The following is a 19,679-nucleotide window of genomic DNA, read 5'->3' as shown; positions in this document are numbered from 1 at the left end:
TTGCGCCCTTTGGGGCCTCAAGAAGTAAAATAGGGAGATCGATTTATATGGGAGCTGTATCGGGATATAGACCGTTTCAGACCATAATAAACACGTATGTTGATGGTCATGAGAGAATCCGTCGTACAAAATTTCGTACAAAAATCAGACAATAATTGCGGCCTCTAGAGGCTCAAGAAGTCAAAATCCCAGATCGGTTTATATGGCAGCTATATCAGGTTATTAACCGATTTGAACCATACTTAACACAGTTGTTGGGTATTATAACAAAATACTACGTGCAAAAACTCATCCCAATCGGATAAGAATTGCGCACTCTAGAGGCTCTAGAAGTCAAGACCCTAGATCGGTTTATATGGCAGCTATATCGAAACATGGACCGATATGGCCCATTTATTGTACAATACCAACCGACCTACACTAATAGCTTTACTCCTTCGGAAGTTAGCGTGCTTTCGACAGACTGACTGACAAATATTTCGAATAGTTACAAACAGAATGACGAAATTAGTATACCCCCCATCCTATGGTGGAGGGTATAATAAACACAGGCCATTAAAAATAATTTTAATCTTATTTTTTTTTCGATTATTTTTGTTAATAATTACAAAAAGTAATGTTACATCGTGACCAACCTCAATACTTTGTATTCAGCAATTAATTCCATATCCTTCGATTCCCAGAAGTGGTTTTCATATGAATACCCCAACACAGCATTGCTTTCCACACAAGAGACTATGTTTGATGTAGAATGTCCTTAGAATATGTACAATTTCTGTTTTCATCGCTTTCGGGTATTTGAGCAGGGTTTTACGAACCCAAATTGTATAAAAACGTTGTATTTATTTCTTTAACAAATATTTGATAATGGCAACAATATTTAATGTACAGAGCTCAACAACACTTCTGCGCAATGACAAGTATTTAAATGTGACGTCGTCAATTTGTAATAGCTGGTATTAAATTGATACAAAATGGTATTAAAAATCTTTGCCAATGACGCGAACAAAATAATAACAGGCGGTATTGGCAAAGTACCATAATTTTTCTATCGGTGTAGTTATGCAGCACTGTTCTTCTTCCTTGTCGACAACTACCATCACCAAGCTTTGGTATTAGCAATGTTTCTTGGAACCGCATAACTATTGCTCGACTTAGTTTTTTGAAAACGGAATGCCCTTCAGATGACCGCAGCCTCTTGGCTTAGGCTTTTTTAATTTTGATGTAGCCTGTGCCTCGAATCTCCGAACCCAATCAAGGGTGGTTCTTTCCACATCGGTTAGAGTTCTACGATCACTCACACCAAACCTCTTAATAAACCTGAGAGTGACATAAAGTTTTGTTTTTCGAAAAAAAAACAAAACGTCTGATCGAATCAATAAAAACAGAGCACGCAGTACCGTATGACAACATTCAGCAAAAAAATACAATAAACACACTATTTATAAAAACACCAGACAGGATACACATATTTTTTCTTGGTCGAAGGATTCGAAGGAACAATTCGAACTTCGTTTGCTAGCTAAATCCCATTTACTTTAAAAATTACCCTCAATTTCTTTTTTTTTTCGAAGTACCTTTTTTTACATCGAACGGTTATACTTATCTAGTCACTCGAGGAACTATGAACCAAAGGAAGGAACTAAGTTCGCTTTTCCCAATTTTTTATATCGTGGTTTTTCAATAAGAGCGCTACAATTTTTTTTTTTTAATAAAACAAAAACAGTTGTGTTTATCAACGAAATTCTTTATTATGTGGAAGCACGTTCGTCTCCATGATGTATGTAATTCGATTTCTTTTGCATGTCCATCACAGGCATGCTTGCAGAAGTCTAGACGCTGAATGGGTTTCAAGCATAAATCGACCGATACTGCTGCAATTTCGCGTTACATATTCGTACGAATTTCATCAATCGTCTCTGGGTTGTTGGCATAGACCACAGACTTGACAGAAAATAGTCTAACGGCGTCAAATTGCACGACCGAGGCGGCCAATCGACTAGAACATTTCGTGAGATAGCACCTTCTCTAAACTTGGTTTCCAATAAATTGATGTGACATTCGCGCGGCTTGTCGCGCTGTCCTATTGGAACAAATCCATATCATCCAGTTGGGGACAAAAATATTCTTTTATCATTGAACGGTAGCGACTCACATTCACTGTAACGTGCGGCCTTTGATTATCTAGGAAGAAGTTTGGCCCAATGACACCGCCGGCCCATAAACCGCACCCAATCCTAATTTTTTTTTTTGAGATGCAATAATGACTCATAGAGTACGTGTGGATTGCTGTCTGAACATTGACGAAACCGTTCAGCCAGAAATGAGCCTCATCGCTGAAGATGACTTTTCGATGAAAACGATGAGGCCACTGACTACGAATTTGGGTAGTAAATTTTAAAAATTTCGAATCGATGTTGGCTCGTATATTTTTTCATGAAATGCCAAATTTTAGCGAAGAGAAATTTCAAAAGAGCGACAAAAAATATGGCTTTCTTTGCTGTCTCTATCGGTTTACCTTTGCAGCGTCCCTTAAAGCAACTTTAAACAAGTAAAAGCGTGGATTCTGCAAAAAGTATACAAAATAAATTTAGTTGAAGCGCACAATTTAATTCTACATACCAAACTTATGTTAAACCGACAAAAATGTAAGCTTCTAGGAACCGAATAAGGATGATCGAGAGACCGCTTTACATAGGATTTCATGATATAGCTCCCCCCAACGACCTACATCGAAATTAAGTATCTGTGCGAAAATTCAAGTGGCTAGCTTTACGCGTTAGACCGCTATAGTAATTTCGACAGACAGACGGACATGGCCAGATCGACTCAGAGCTTCGAGACGATCAAGAATATATATTATATGTTATGGGGTCATAGAAGAATATTTCGAAGTGTTACAAACGGAATGACAAAATAAGTATACCCCCATCCTATGGTGGTGGGTATAAAAAGAATACTAGTCTGATAGCAAAAACGATAAATAGCAAAAACGATAAATTGGTAATTTTGACACACATAATGAAATACCAAAAGTGACTTGTCATAAGACATGAGCATATAGTGTGATAAAGCCTTAACCTCAAAAGAAAACCGTGAAGAAATCCGGGGGATGGCGAAGTAGACTGAAGAGTATGCAATGGCAGCGCAATTGGGCGAATGTAAGGCTAGAAGTAACAATAACAATAATAGGTTATTATTCTTGGAAGAAAATTTAAGTAACTCAAGGATAGCTGCGATTGAAGTATCCATTAGGCGGTTGATGATCTGTGTCTGTTTCCAGTGGAGTGGCAGATCTAGAGCCCAGGAGTAGGCTTAGAATGGACCCCAAAGACCCAACAGATGCGGTAGTGGTATCAGGCCGTAGTATGTTGTCTGCTACTGACACATTGACTGGTGGAGCGGCAGTTCCAGGCTCCACTAACAGACAGACGGCTGGTCAGCATTGGCTTTTGGCGAAGATACCTGGTTCGAGTCTTAAGGACAAGGCCGAACCTGTTCTATATTCGCATGCCTATAATTTTCCTAGGCCATCGGCCTTCCCCATCAAACCAACACGCTCTTTAAGAGGTTGGAATAATAGAAGACGCATCGCTCTGAGGTTTATTGAGAGGCTTGATGAGAATGATCCTAAGACTCTTACTAATAGGGAGAGAGACTCCCTAAATTGGGCTATGGAATTTGCTGCACAGGCTACCCCAAAGACTACACGTCTAGATTCAGAAACTGCACCGCAGTCAACTAAAAGTCTGTGTTCACCTGGAGGGCATCCCATGCCTAAAAGAACTAGGGCGAACAATAGTAAGATGGGTCCAAGAACATTTACTAATATCGCTAGGGACAGTTTGGTAATGGCAGTTGTCGACAAGAGAGAAGAACAGGGCTGCATACCTAAGAAAAATTGGAGTGGCATAGTCAATGAACTGTCATCAGTATACTCCGATGTCCTTGCGCAATTTCCTGGGTCTCCTCTATTTTGTGACGATCCATGCTGGTATCGGGGCCGATACAGGCTAATTGCCTTCGGAGATCAACGATGAATTGAAATGTATCGTTGTGCGCTAAAAAAGATTGGTGAGATCTGACCAGGTGCAGCACTAGATTTAGTCAAAAAGGAAGATATTCCTGTATGCGTAAGGAAGCTCATTATGACAAGATCTAACGAATCTTGTGAGGATGAACTCCTGGTGGAATCTGACGAGGCTTACACAAACTTACTTACTTTGATTGGCTATGACAGAATATTTCTTCCACTAGCCGAACGTAGAAACGCGTTCCAAGCGCCTCGATCTTCTGCGCTCATTCTTAAATCTCTGACACCAAGTTTCGAGGTGTCTCCCACACCTTGATCTTTCCATTGGGCTTTTGATCTTCCCGGTTTTGCGTGTACCACCTGTTTTCCTTCAAACGACTTCTTTGCTAGAGCTTCTTCATCCATTCTGACAACATGACCTATCCAACGCAGCCGTTGTATTTTGATGCGTGTAACTATGCCATCGTCGCCATACAGCTCGTGGTTCATATGTCGCCTATATTCTCCGTTAACGCAAACTGGTCCATATATTTTACGAAGAATCTTTCTATCAAATACTCCAAGCACTGCCTCATCTGCTTTCACAAGTATCCATGCTTCAGAACCATATAACAGCACGAGTAGTATCAGTGTCTTGTAAAGTGTAGTCTTCGTCTGTCGAGAGGTGGCCTTGTTTCTAAACTGCTTACTTAGTCCAAAGTAGCATCTGTTTGCCAGTATTATTCTTCGCTCTATTTCAAAACTGGTGTCATTCGTTTCGGTTACGGCGGTGCCGAGGTAGATAACGTTATCGACTATCTCAAAGTTGTGGTTCCCAACTTTTTCCATGTTCTTTATCTGCTCGGTTGTGCAAGGCTTTTTGGGAGTGGAAACCATCCATTTCGTCTTATCTCCATTTACTGCCAGACCCATTTTCACTCTCTTTCGATTCTTTCAAAGGCTGCAGTTACTACTTCCGGTGACCGACCTATGATATCGATATCGTCGGCATAGGCGAGTAGCATGTGCTCTCTTGTGATTAGTGTGCCATATCTATTCACTTCTGCATCTCGTATAATCTTCTCCAGCATGATATTAAAGAGATCACACGATAGGCAATCTCCTTGTCTGAAACCTCGTTTGGTATTAAATGGTTCGGAGAGATTCTTTCCAATTCTTACTGAGGAACGTGTATCAGCAAGTGTCATCCTGCAGAGTCTTATTAATTTTGCAGGGATACCAAACTCAGACATGGCTTAAAATACCTTTGAACGTAAAGGAGTATCGAAGGCGGCTTTGTAGTCAACAAAGAGGTGGTAGATGTTGATTTGTCCTTTTATGGCCTTTTCCAGGATTTGGCGCAGTGTGAATATCTGGTCTAGGGTGGATTTACCTGGTCTAAAGCCGCATTGATAGGGCCCAATTATCTCATTGACTTTAGGTTTTAATCTTTCACACAGTACGCTCGAGAGTATCTTGTATGCGATGGGGAGGAGACTTATTCCTCAGTAGTTGGCACATTCCGTCTTGTCTCCTTTCTTGTGTACTGGACATAGTATGCTGAGGTTCCAATCATCGGGTATGCGTTATTTTAGCCAGATTGCGCAGGTCTTAAATAGTCTTAAATAGTTCAGCGGGTAACCCGTCGGCTCCTGCTGCCTTGTTGGTCTTTAGTCGGGTCACTGCTACTTGGACCTCATTCTGACTAGGAGGTAAACATTCTATACCATCATCAGGGATTGGTTCTGCGGTATCCTCTTCGCCGCCAACATCGGACACTAGCAGTTGGGTAAAACGTTCTTTCCATATCCTCAGCATGTTGTCTGTGTCAGTTACCAGATTTCTTTCTTTGTCTCTGCAGGAGGATGTGCCTGCACCAAAGCCATCGGTTTGGTGCTTAATTCTTTGGTAGAATTTCCGGACTTCATTCTGACTCCTGTACATCTCAATTCGCTCGCACTCACGTCTTTCCATTTCTCTTTTTTTTTCTGCGGAATAGACGTTTCTCCTCTCTCCTTTTCTCCCGATACCTCTCCTTCATCTGGCGCGTTCTTGGCTTCAGTAGCATCTCGACACTCTTGGTCGTACCATGGGTTTTTTGGAGGAGGCTTCCGGTACCCAAGTACGGATTTCGCGGCATTTTCCATGGAGTGGGCAATAGTTTGCCACTGCGCCATTATATCATCGGAACAAGGAGTGCTTTCGTCAAGCAGTTGGGTCAGTCGAGTGGAGTATGCCGCTGCCATTTGTTGTGTCTGCAGCTTTTCAATGTCCAGCTTCCGTGCAGTGTCAGATCGTACTTTCCTCGTCATGTTCAAACGGGTGCGAACCTTTGCTGCAACAAGATAATGATCCGAATCTATATTCGCTCCACGGATCGATCTAGATGTAAGATCGATCCGTGGAGCGGATGAATGCCTTCCATCTTTCACAACGTGATCAATTTGATTTCTCGTGTTTTGATCGGGTGACAGCCATGTGGCTTTGTGGATATTTTTATGTTGAAATCTGGTGCTACTAACTACCATGTTTTTTGCCGCGGCGAAATCTATCAACCTCAACACGGCCATGGTGGACCCTAGGGCTGGTTGGTCTAAGGAAGGACTACAGAAAACTCTTCAACAGAGCAAAAGCCACAAGGGCTCCACAAGATTGGGACATCTATAAAGCTGAGCTAAGAAAATATAAGGGCGAGCAGCGAAAAGCTCAGACCAAATCGTGGGTAGAATTCTGCAGCTCCGTGTAGGGCCAATGTCTAGTGGGGAAACTTTACTCGTTGATATATATTTCCTGGGAAATTCTCCAACGGACAACGAGGCGCCTGAAGAGGTTGTCACTGGTATTCGTCGGAGACTATTAGGGAAATTGTGTCTGAGCCGAAAATTCTTTGGTCGATAAGAAGTTTCGACTCCTTTAAGGCCCTGAGGATATATCACCGGTTGAATTACAAGCTGTGTCCGACCGACTGGTTCCCTGGCTTAGGAGAGATATATCTGCGTGTATCGGAATGTCATATATGTGGGATGGAGGGACACGAAGGACATTTTCATTCCGAAAGCAAGATAACGTTTTTACACGAAGGCGAAAGATTTTCGTCCTATTAGTCTGTCATCCTTTATGCTGAAGACTCTTGAGAGGTTGATAGAAACAGGGCAAATACCGTGGAGATCGCTTGTCGCGGCAGCATCATGCATATAGTAAAGACAAATACACTGAAATAGCTCTTGACGACCTAGTCGGCTACGAGGGTTCTCTCGCTATCAAGGAATATACAATGGTAGCATTTCTTGACATTGGAGGTGCTTTCGATAATGTAAAACCGAAGTCAATCATGAAGGAGTTGCAGTGTCTAGGCCTCAACTCTATCGTAAGAAAGTTTATTAATAACTTAGTTACTAAAAGATGCATTACGGCAGGCTTGGGATCTGTGGATCTAAAAGGATGGGTCATCAAAGGAACACCTCATTCACACTTAATTATTGTCTCTGGAAGAAAAGGTGTAAAAGTGGTGGTGTGCTGAGGCAATTGCGTTCAGGGGAAAGTTTCCCAGCCCTCTAAGAGAAATACTTCGGGAAGCTCTATGTGCAACAGGAAAGTGGGCTACTGAAAGTGGTCTAGGTATAAATCTGTGCAAGACAGAAGTAGTTCTTTTCAGCAAGAGATACAAGTTTCCTACAGTGGAATCTGTCTGCTTGCGAGGAGAGAATGTTCCATTTACAGAAAGCGGAAAATGCCTGGGTGATTTGCTGGACAGGAAATTTAACTTCAAATCCAACATTTTGGAAAGAGCAAGAAAGGCAACTCTTGCCTTCTACAACAACCTTCTGCAAAAGTCCACCTACTGCTCAATACTTAACCGGATCCAAAGGATGTTTGTTTGTGCATCACAACCGCACTTAGGACGACACAATCTGATGCCCTAAATTTACTGCTACATCTCATGCCTGTGAACATTGTGGCTAGACAAATTGCAGCGACCACTGCCGTAATGTTAAGGGAGCTTTCTCATTGGTCATATGGCGGCTACGGACACTGTGTTATCCTTGATATAATATCCGATGTTCCAGGCAGTGTGGATTACACCCACCTGAGTGGCTTTTTGAAAAAAAAGTAATGTACCACTATTCCTCATAGAACCGATTGGAACTACGGTATCCTTTGTAACAGAAGACTTATTCGGATGGCTCCAAACTAAACGACCAGGTGAGCTTTGGGGTGTACTCCAACGATCTAGAAGTGATCATATCGAAAAGTTTACCCTATCACTGCAGTGTGTATCAAGCGGAGATCCTTGAAGTGGTGGAATGGCTAAGATATTATGTCATAACGACAATTGGCATAAACATTTTCTCAGACAGCCAGGCACTCATTAAATCCCTGGAGAACGTATTTCTGAAGACAAAAACCGCCCTCGACTGTCGTAGATCTCTCAACAAGATGACTGAACACTCCAAAATTCAACTCTTCTGGGTGTCGGACCACAAAGAAGCGGACGAGCTTGCGAGACTAGGAACTACTCAACACATTACAGGGATACTGGAATCTATGGGTATGCTTCTAGCGACATGTAAGCTATGTTTTCAGGATCAGGCCGAAGGACAACGAATGATAGATGGTCGCAGAGAGGGGGCTGTGAGCAATCCAAAACTATGTGACCTAATCTAGACTTGAAGAAGTCTACCGCTTTGCTGTCGTTGGCTAGAACAGATGTCTCAGTCATTGTGTCCGTCATGACAGTTCACTGTGTAATCGGGAAACATGCTGGCAGTTTGCCACTACGACTTTTGCAGAAGCTGTGAGGACATCGAAGAAGAATAGACTATAGAACACCTTCTGTGTGTGTGCCCCGCACTAGCAGTCAGAAGGAGATCCACTGTCTGATTTAGCGGATATGAACATTTGCAAGTTATTGAGATTTTTAAAGCTATCTGGATGGTTCAGCGTAGGAACTAGAAGGCATCTTCCTTCTTCTGTTCCTGTGGTATCACAATAGACGAAAACGTCTATGTGAGTCTGATGGCAGACTGCCACTTAAACCTAACCTAAGCTCCCGGCTTCACGTACTCTGGGAAGACCAAGCTAGCCTTACCGCAATGGAAACTATAGACAGAGTCCTGCTGAGGGAAACCAAGTCGGAACAGGAACGGAGGAAGAGTGTATGGTCCCTGAGTTTGCGTGGTGGATTGTTACTTCCAAAAGAACACCACAGCCATCACGGAAGATGAATATTGTCGCTGAATAGGGTAAGGAGCCGCTAGAATTGCAAGGAAGCACAACAAAGATCAGTTGACGTATGAAGTCATTGATATCGGCAATGCATCCGGTAGGATTCCACCAGATCATCGGGCCCCAGTGGAGAATCTGGTTAACTGGCGGATTTTCAAACATGTGTGGAACTCTAAACTGGGTGCATCCATACAAATTAAGCTCGTATGGTGATCATCAACGATTTATGGTAATGGTTAAGGAGCTTCAAACTATTTAAGTCACCCAGACCCGATGGAGTATTTCCGGCGTTTCTTCAGAAGCAGGCCGAATACTTGACGCCCTATCTGACCACAATTTTCACAGCTAGTCTAGGACTTGCATATACTCCGAAAGCCTGGCAGGAGGCAAGAGCGGTTTATACCTGCATGGGAACTTGAGCAACACCATCTCCACTCCTAAGGGTGCCCATCTTAAATAACTTTTTACGGATATTGCCTCATCTGATCTAAATCTAAATCAGCTATGTAGAGGACCCAAGGGGTCTTGGAGATGGCATACGTCTGGGCTAGACCTAGAAGTCTCAATGTAAACCCAGACTGAAATCTGCCTGTTCATGATGAAGACCAAGGGATCCAATTTGACGCACCACGTTTCCTCAATAAAACAATTTTGATATCTGATAAGGTCAAATACTTAAGAGTATTCTCGGATGGGAAGCTAAAATGGAAGTGTCACATTCAGGAGCATATCGAGAAGGCTCACATATGTTGGGCACTATGTAGATGGGCCGTAGTCTTGAAACGGGGTCTGAATCAGAGGATAGCCAACTGACTGTACAGCAGCGTGATTAGACCAATACTTACATACGCCTCAGTAGTTTGGTATATTGCTATGGAGAAAAAGTGCAACATGAGGACCATACAACAAGTTTAGAGTATATTTTGTATTGGCATAGGCGAATCAATGAGGACTATTCTAGATATCCGACCAATAGACATACAGAATAAGTGTGAGGCAGCACCTGCGGCTATGAGGCTTAAGGTAATGGGAGAATGGATACAAAAAGAAGCAGGTCACACCATCGCTGTATAATCGAGGTATCCGATCGGATACCTCACATAAATCATGAGGTCGAGTACGAGACACTGCTGCCAGAGGCACAGTCTTGGATATGCGGAATTCTGGTATTTCAATCCTATAACGAGTATAAATTAAGCTATAAGAGGGGCGTTACTTATAAATATAGAAAATACAAAAGATCGAAGCGTGATCTACACCTTTCTCGGGTGGACCGGATCCCTAGAGACTGGATAAACCATATGCTAAGGAACAGGTTGATAAATTGTGTGTCCCATGGCATAAATATAAGGGACAAAGTGGCACAAGGCACGCCACAGGGGTGCATTTTATCGTCACTCATATGGGTGACCACCATAAATGACTTATTACGGATAATGACTGATGAGGGATTTGAACCCGTCGATGTTATATGCAGACGATGTTATAATACTTCTGAAGGGTAAGAATCCAAACGAGCTATGAAGAAGGGCGATAAGGTCGTGCATGTGGCATATGACTGCGCTAGAGGTCTCAATGTTAACCCAGAGAAGACTGAAATATGCATGTTCGCGAGAAAGACGAAGGTGAGCCATTTTAACGCACCACGTTTCCTCAACGAAACGATCTCGATATCTGACAAAGTCAAATAATTAGGTGTGATCTTGTATAGGAAACTGAATTGGAAGTATCACGTTCAGGAGCATATCGAGAAGGCTCACAGATATTGGGCAGTACGTAGACGGGCCGTAGGCTTGAAATGGGGCCAGAATCCGAGGAAAGTCCACTGGCTCCACAGGAGCGTGATTAGACCAATACTCACTTACGACTCAGTATTTTGGTGAACTACTATGGAGAAAAAGTGCAATGTATGGATAATAGAACAGGTTCAGAGAACATGTTGTCTTGGCATAGGCGGCGCGATGAGGACCACGCCCACTAGGGCAATGGAGACTATTCTAGATATCCGACCCATTGACATACAGATTAATTGTGAGGCAGACACTGAGGCTATAAGACTTGAGGATGGGAGCAGCTCATACCATCGCGGTATAATCGAGACGACGATAGGAAACCTAGGAGGAAGGGAACAGGTTTCCGATCGAATACCTGAGGTGAATGTTGAGGTCGAGTGCGAGGCACTGCTGCCAGAGGCACACTCTAGTATTTACATCTGGAGGATCATGTTACACGGATGGAACAAAGCTAGAGGACAGGGTGGGCCTGGGGGTCTACATTGAGAACCCAGGGACTGAGATCTGTTTTATATTGTCAAATCATAATACGGTTCTACAAGCGGAGATCCGGGCGATCACGGAGTGCGTGAGGTGGAGTGGGGCTAAGGACATAAGTGCAATAACAACAAGAAGGAAATTAACGCCATCTCTGAGGATGTCAAACTCCGCATCGTTTGGGTGCCGGGCCATAACGGAGTAAGGGGGAATGAAAGGGCAGACGATTTGGTGATGAAGGCCAGAGGACTGCCGTCAATAAACTTGGTTAACCCGAAGCCTTTCGGGACGACGCAGTCCGAGTTAAGAGCGTGGGCGATGAATGCGCGCAACCCTGTGGAACAGCGAAACGATCGGTAGGAGGGCGAAAATCCTATGGGGGGATCCATATCGTGAGAAGACGAGGTTATTACTGAAAGGAAGCAAGAAGGAGATCAGTATTGGTATCATAAAGGGACACATAGGACTACGAGCTCATGGCATGCAGGGGAGATGATGAGACGTTGGAGCGTTGCCATTGCCCGGCTTTCGCGTCCAACAGATACCGATACTTAGGTGGAGACACAATATCAGACATGAACCAACTTAGGGGAGTGGTATTGCAAACAATTAAGGATTTTGTAAGTAACACGGAATTCCTAACATAGATTTTCTTTTTCGAGATTACTTTCCAGTTTTTAGAGCGCACAACAAGCTGATTACTGGCTTAGGTGTATGTCTATAGTGTCATGGAACAGATTGATATCTGCACCCTCTTTTCAACTTAACCTACACCTTTCTCAATAGTTGTTGGGTATGTAGAACACTTTTATCCAATTGGCAAAGGTATTGATGAAGACACATGGCGTATCAGAAATCGCGATGCACAATGCCAGTCAAAGTGCTTTGCTTCAAATTTAGCACATGTAGAGTTGTACATGTCACATATCATATCAAAATAGCAATTTTAATAGTAATTTTTTCGATTAGAGCGTGCTCCTTCTGACAAAAACATAAAGAAATCAGCTGTTTTTATTGTCAGTGGAATGAAAGCAACCCCAAATTAAATCTTTTCACGTAGTCGCCATAAAACATGTCAGATTCTTGGAATTTCTGGGGGAAACGAGTACTATTTTGTGATAGGTGTAGGTGTGATAGGTGTGTGATAGGATAGGTGTGATAAGTGCACTAAGCCAGACAATTTCGAACAACTTAACGTGTATAAAAAAATATTTATTTGATTGATTGATTAATATCATGTGTATTTGATATGGGAGTTGAACGATATGCAATAGCGTTAATATTCAAAATTTCCTTCGATTACAGAATACGATTCAAAAGTCGAGATTTTGCCAAATATTTTTCCAATACTCGGGAGTCGGGATTGTCACATAAAGTCGGTATAACCCCGACCATCTGGGGGCCTATTCGTAAAATTTATGCGATTATTAAATATCCATCCCAAAGTAGGTATTTAAATGTGCGAAAACAACAACTCCCATCGGTATTTTTTGTTTTGTTTATAGCAAAACGAATACAGCATATCATAATACAAAACCATAATGGAGTTGTGCGAAAATGGAAGGCTTTAAATGCAATTGTGTATCATAAAATCGAAGTAAATCCAAATAAACTCTGGAAGAACTTGAATTACAGACTAAGATCTGCTTATAGTTTGTGAAGTATTGAATTTGAATTATGTTACAGCATTAAATTGAACTTGGCATCATTTTCAATAAGCACAATTTGTTTTAAAAATAAAAGGAATATACATAAGCATGACGCTAAATTTATTTATATAGAAAGGAACACTAGCCGAAATGCCGAATAACATGCTCTAAATATAAAGTATTGTCATGGAAAAAATCCTTTATATTTATCACAACTCTTGCAAGAATATGTACTTTCATCGTAAACAAAGTCCAACGTTTTTCAGAAAAAAAGTTTTCTTGGCGTCACAAAATTAGCTCAGCCCAACTCTCTTAATGTTAGTCGTATTTAGACTAGTATTGCAATAACACCACCATGTTGCAGAGTTTAGCATGTCCACCTCTGACAAAGAACGCGTGGATTTAAACCCCGGCGTGAACATCCACAAAATTTTCAGCGGTGGTTATCCCCTTACTAATGCTGGCTGCATTTGTATGGAATCCATGTTTATACTTTTCTACCAAGTGGTGGCGCTATGCGGCACGACGTAGGACTCGGCATAAAACAGGAGGTCCCTTACCATTGAGCTTAAACTTTAATCGGACTGCACTCATTAGTAGTTTAGTTGCAACCCATATAAAAATAATTTTGAAAAACAACAGCTTTGGTCGAAAAAACAACTACAAAAGTTTTTAATTTTTCTGCAACAATTTATTTTGCATATCAGTGACCCAAAGTACAAATTTGTAGTTGGAAGGCACTCTTCGCAAGCCAACATTTAACAACAAAAACAATATATTCATAAGCAAGGCAAAAAAACCATCTAACCAACCAACGTAAGTGCTTTGCTTGGTGGTGTTTTTTTTTTTATACCCACAACCGAAGGATGGTGGTGTATTCATTTTGTCATTCCGTTTGCAACACATCGAAATATCCATTTTCGACCCTATAAAGTATATATATTTTTGATCAGCATAAAAATCTATGACGATCTAGCCATGTCCGTTCTTCTGTCCTTCTGTCTGTTGAAATCACTCTACAGTCTTTAACAAAAGAGATATTGAGCTGAAACTTTGCACAGATTATTTTTAAGTTAAGTTCGAAGATTGGCTATATCGGACTATATCTTCATATAGCCCCATATAGAGCTATCCACCGATTTAGGGTCTTAGGCCCGTTAAAGCCACAATTATTATATTGTGTTAAGCCACTTGACATCCTTCTTCAATTTGGCCAAGAACGGTCCAGATTTGGATATAGCTGCCATATAGACGGATCCGCCGATGTAGGGCCTTAGGCCTATAAAAACCACATTTATCATCCGATTTTGCTGAAATTTGAGACAGTGAGTTGTGTTAGGCTCCTACTCTGTTTGCAGTATGGCCCAGATCGGTCCAGATTGGGATATAGCTGCCATATATATATACTAGCTGTCCCGGGCCCGCTGGACTAACAGATTAACAATATAAGTGCCTTTATCTGAATCCCATATGATCTTTATTGGTCTACGAATTTAAGTTTGGATGTAAGGTGATGTCTGATTTAGAGGTGTTGTCGGGGGAGACGTGGTCCCCACGATACGTGGCCCTGAAAAAATATCAGCATCGTGCTCTTGTCTCAAATACCATTTATTTAAACCCCATATTGCCATTGGCTGAAGAGAAGTTTACAGGATGAGGCTTCCCCCAAACATATGGCCCCAAAATAGGTTATCAAATTCGTTTTCTAATCTCAAATACCTTTCATTTGAGCCATATATTGGCATGGTCGAAAAAATTTTTCTCTTTGGGGGTGTTTTGGGAAAGGGGTGATGCCCTGAATACATGGTCCTACATTTGCATATCAAATTCGCATTCTACTCCCAAATACCTTTTTTTGAACCCCATATTGCGATGGCCAGTAAAAAATTGCTGTTTGTGGGGTATTTTGGAAAAGGGGTAGACCCCCAGAAAATTGGTCCCGAAACTGGGTATCAATATCATGGTCGGTAAATATGCCCGATTTAGGGGTGTTTTGGGGATTGGGGTGGTCACCCAGACACTAAGCCCGGAAAATATATCAGTAACGTTCTCTATTCTCATACATCTATATATCATTTATTTGAACCCTATAATGCCATTGCCCTCAAAATTGGATATCAAATTCGTTTTCTAATCTCATTTAAACTCCTTATTGCAAAAGTCAGCAAATATGTCCGATTTGGGGTATTGGCCCTAAAAACTATGAATATTTAGTTCCACTCTCTTTAAGACCCAAATTATCGTGGTGAGCAAATACGTCCTATTTGGGGTAGGCGGCCACTCAGTGAGTTGGCCTGGCAAATTTATATTGAATTCGTGTTATACTCTAAAAACCCTCTTATTTGAGCCTCATATTGCAATAGTCAGCAAATACTTCCTAGTTGGGTGTTGTTGGGGGGGTGGGGTGGCCCCATAAACACTTTTTCCGAATATTGATATCAAGTTCGTGCTTAACTCCCAAACACCTTTCATTTGAGCCCCATATTGCTATGGTCGTAAATTTGCCCCCATTGGGGGAAGTTTTTGGGGAGGGGCGGCCCCCCAAACACTTGGTCCCATATTTGGACATCAGATTTGAATTCTACATTCAAACACCTTTTATGTAAGCCCCATATTACCATGGTCAGTAAATAAGTCCTGTTTGGGGGTGTTTTGGGGAGGGGGTGGACCCCCAGAAACGTGGTCCCACATTTAGATATCAGATTCGTATTCTACCTTCAATTTGAATCCCATATTGCTATGGTCGGTAAATACGTCCGATTTAGGGGTGTTATGGGGCTTGGGTGGTCCCCCTAGCACTTGGTCCGACAATTGGATATCAGATACGTATTCTTATCCTAAATACCTTCCATTTGAGTCCCATATTGTCGTGATTGGTGTAAATATATGTTTGGTATGTTTTAGGGTGGGGCGGCCCCCCTAGATACCCCATCCGAAATTTGGATACCAAATTTTTATTTTTAGGGTACTATATGAGAGCACACAAAATTTCGCTTAAATCGCACCACCCATCTCCGAGATCTGGCGTTTCTGAAAATTCGGGTAAGGGGTGGAGTCCGCCCCCCGTTCAGATATCAAGAAATGTAGTACCGTATTTTGACCACGGGGTCAATATGTACCATCTGTGAAAATTTCAAGAAAATCGGTACAGCCGTTTCTGAGTCTATAAGGAACACACAAACATACAAACAAACAAACAAATCTACAAACAAACACAAAATGATTTTTATATATAAGATATATTTATGGATATAGCTGCTATATAGACCGATATTTTGATAAAGGCGCATTTATAATCCGATTTCACTGAAATTTGACACAGTGACTTATGTGAGGCTTTTCGACATCCGTGCCATATCCGTGGTTCAGATCGGTTTATTTTTTGATATAGCTACTAAAAAAGCCAATATTTTGTTATACACAATTGAACAATGACTTCTACTTATTAGCATTTGGTCCAAATCGGAACATATTTCAATATAGCTGTTATGGGGCATAAGGTATAAATTTCTAACCGGATTTTGACGAAAGGTGGTTCACTTATATATCCGAGACAGTGGGTATCCAAAGATCGGCACGGCCGAACTTAACTACTTTTTACTAGTTTTTGTTCTGCTTCGCTGCTTTGTCTCGTTCGTTTTACTGCTGCTCTCGGGTTTTCCTCTGTCAATCTCTACTATTACCCTTAAAAATAAATTTTAATAATTTTGCTGCCGCAGAGTATTGAGCTCATGATCTCATATTTTGAAGTATTGCACGCATCCTCTATCCTACCTCTATCATCTTATTTATGATGAAATAAATCAATAAGTACTGCTGCACAATAACAAGTGTCTCAATTAATTAAATTAAACAAGTAAAAGCGTGCTAAGTTCGGCCGGACCGAATCTTATATGCTCTCCACCATGGATCGCATTTGTCGAGTTCTTTTCCCGGCATCTCTTCTTAGGCAAAAAAGGATATAAGAAAAGATTTGCTCTATTATTAGAACGATAGCAAGATATGGTCCGGTTCGGAACACAATTAAATTATATGTTGGAGACCTGTGTAAAATGTCAGCCAATTCGAATAAGAATTGCGCCCTTTGGGAGCTCAAGAAGTAGAATAGAGAGATCGATTTGTATGGGAGCTGCATCAGGCTATCGACCGATATTAACCATACTTGGCACAGTTGTTGGATATCATAACAAAACTCGTCGTGCAAAATTTCATTCAAATCGGATAAGAATTGCGCACTCTAGAGGCTCAAGAAGTCAAGACCCAAGATCGGTTTATATGGTAGCTATATTAAAACATTAACTCATATGGCTCATTTACAATTCCAACCGATCTACACTAATAAGAAGTATTTGTGCAAAGTTTCAAGCGGCTAGCTTTACTCCTTCGAAAGTTAGCGTGCTTTCGACAGACGGACGGACATGGCTGGGGTCTCAGACGAATATTTCGTGTAGTTACAAACAGAACGACGAAATTTGTATACCCTCATCCTATGGTGGAGGGTATAAAAATAGTTAAAACCCACTCTTAAAAATTTTTGGCTGAATACGAAATTCATAGTTTTTTATGTCGAATTTTCTAAAATAAGTTTAATGAAAAAAAAATAAATTTTTTGGCCGACCGAGGGACTTGAACCTACGTTCGAGTCATGAATGGAATGGGAGTTTTGTGCTCTACATGGTAGTATGCCTAGTTCTACAACTACCTAAACTAGATAATTTGTTGAAACTCAACAAAATTTCAATAATTTTGAATATTGTCTGTCAAGTCTCTTGTGGAGACTTACTTACATACTTCTTCAAAAAAAATTTTCTGTGAATAACATCGTCATTGGTTTTCGGATTCTCACGATATATTGCACAAGGGTTTCTCTTATGACTCTTGATGTTACTGGTGCATTTGATAGTTGGTTCAGATTTAGATAAATCTCCCTCATATACATCGTCCAATTTTCACTTCTAGAGGTTTTAGAAGCGCATTTCTCAACCGAACTTCACAAAATTTTACACAACGTTATTGTCTCAAAGTGCCACAATATCTACGCATCTGAAAATACAAAAGAAAATATTGTAATTTGTTTGATATTCAGAAAAATTACATATTTTACAAAATGTTTGCAGTATATATAATCTTTTCCATGCGTACACCCATGTTAATTATTGGGTTGCCCAAAAAGTAATTGCGGATTTTTCATATAGTCGGCGTTGACAAATTTTTTCACAGCTTGTGTCTCTGTAATTGCATTCTTTCTTCTGTCAGTTATCAGCTGTTACTTTTAGGTTGCTTTAGAAAAAAAGTGTAAAAAAAGTATATTTGATTAAAGTTCATTCTAAGTTTTATTAAAAATGCATTTACTTTCTTTTAAAAAATCCGCAATTACTTTTTGGGCAACCCACTATTTCGTCGTATCATATTCACCACTCGGATATCTACAACAGATAAAATTAATTTTACAAAAATTATAACGGGTCAGCAATCAATTGTTCATACATTGATGAGGATAGGATGGAGGTATACTTATTTCGTCATTCCGTTTGTAACACATCGAAATATTGATCTGAGGCCCAACAAAGTATATATGTTCTTGATAGCCCCGATATAAACAGTCGATTTAGCCATGTGCGGCCATTACACCGTCTGTCTGTCTGTCGAAAGAACTCTAAATTTCAGAGGAATAAAGCTAGGCACTTGAAATTTCACACAAATACTTTCTATTAGTGTAGATCTGTTGGGGTTGCAAATGGGCCATATCGGTTCATGTTTTTATATAATTGCCATAAAACCTGACTTTGAATTCTTATCGAATTTGGAATCCGCAATTTTGTATACGTTGTTTTTTATGAATACCAACAACTGTGCTATGTATGATTCAAATCGTTTCGTAACCCAATATAGCTCCGATATAAACCGATAAGGGATCTTGAGTTCTTGAGCCTCTAGAGTGCGCATGTATTGTATAATCCGATAAGGCCGAATGACGAGTTTTATTTTTACTTCCAACAACTGCAACCACATAAACCGATAACCCGATTTTACTTCTTGAGCCCCTATTTTACACAAAGACTTTTTTTATTCTTAAGTATATAGATACATATATATATATATAAATATATATATGTATATATATATATATATATATATATATATATATATATATATATATATATATATATATATATATATATTGGGTTGCCTAAAAAGTAATTGCGATTTCATAGCCTCATCATTGCCGAAAGTTTTACCATTTAAGGAGTTCTGCAAAGATCGAAATAAATGGTAGTCTGATAGTGCAAGGTCAGGGTTATATGGTGGATGCATCAAAAATTCCCAGCCAAGCTCACTCAGTTTTTGGCGAGTGACCAAAGATGTGTGCGGTCTACCTTTGTCCTGGAGGAATATGACACCTTTACGATTGACCAATTCTGGTCGCTTCTCCTTGATGGCTGTATTCAATTTGTCCAGTTGTTGACAGTAAACATCCGAATTAATCGTTTGGTTCCTTGGAAGCAGCTCAAAATATACCAC

At 40.7% G+C, this 19,679-nt stretch overlaps 1 protein-coding gene and 1 long non-coding RNA gene across 2 annotated transcripts in view; one reads left to right on the top strand and one right to left on the bottom strand.

Moving 5' to 3' along the window:
- Positions 1–19,679, top strand: part of LOC131996132 (uncharacterized) — a 212,053-nt gene that overhangs the window by 105,922 nt on the left and 86,452 nt on the right. The window lies entirely within an intron of this gene.
- Positions 1,727–18,449, bottom strand: LOC131995778 (uncharacterized). The gene is made up of 3 exons (XR_009397628.1): positions 18,262–18,449; positions 17,949–18,200; positions 1,727–2,566 (listed from the first exon to the last, which is right to left on the bottom strand). It is a non-coding gene; the product is annotated as an uncharacterized LOC131995778 (long non-coding RNA).

This window comes from Stomoxys calcitrans, chromosome 3 (genome assembly GCF_963082655.1).
Source record: "Stomoxys calcitrans chromosome 3, idStoCalc2.1, whole genome shotgun sequence".
NCBI lineage: Eukaryota > Metazoa > Arthropoda > Insecta > Diptera > Muscidae > Stomoxys > Stomoxys calcitrans.
The sequence above is the reverse complement of the archived record's forward strand: the minus strand, read 5'-3'. Positions and strand labels throughout refer to the sequence as shown.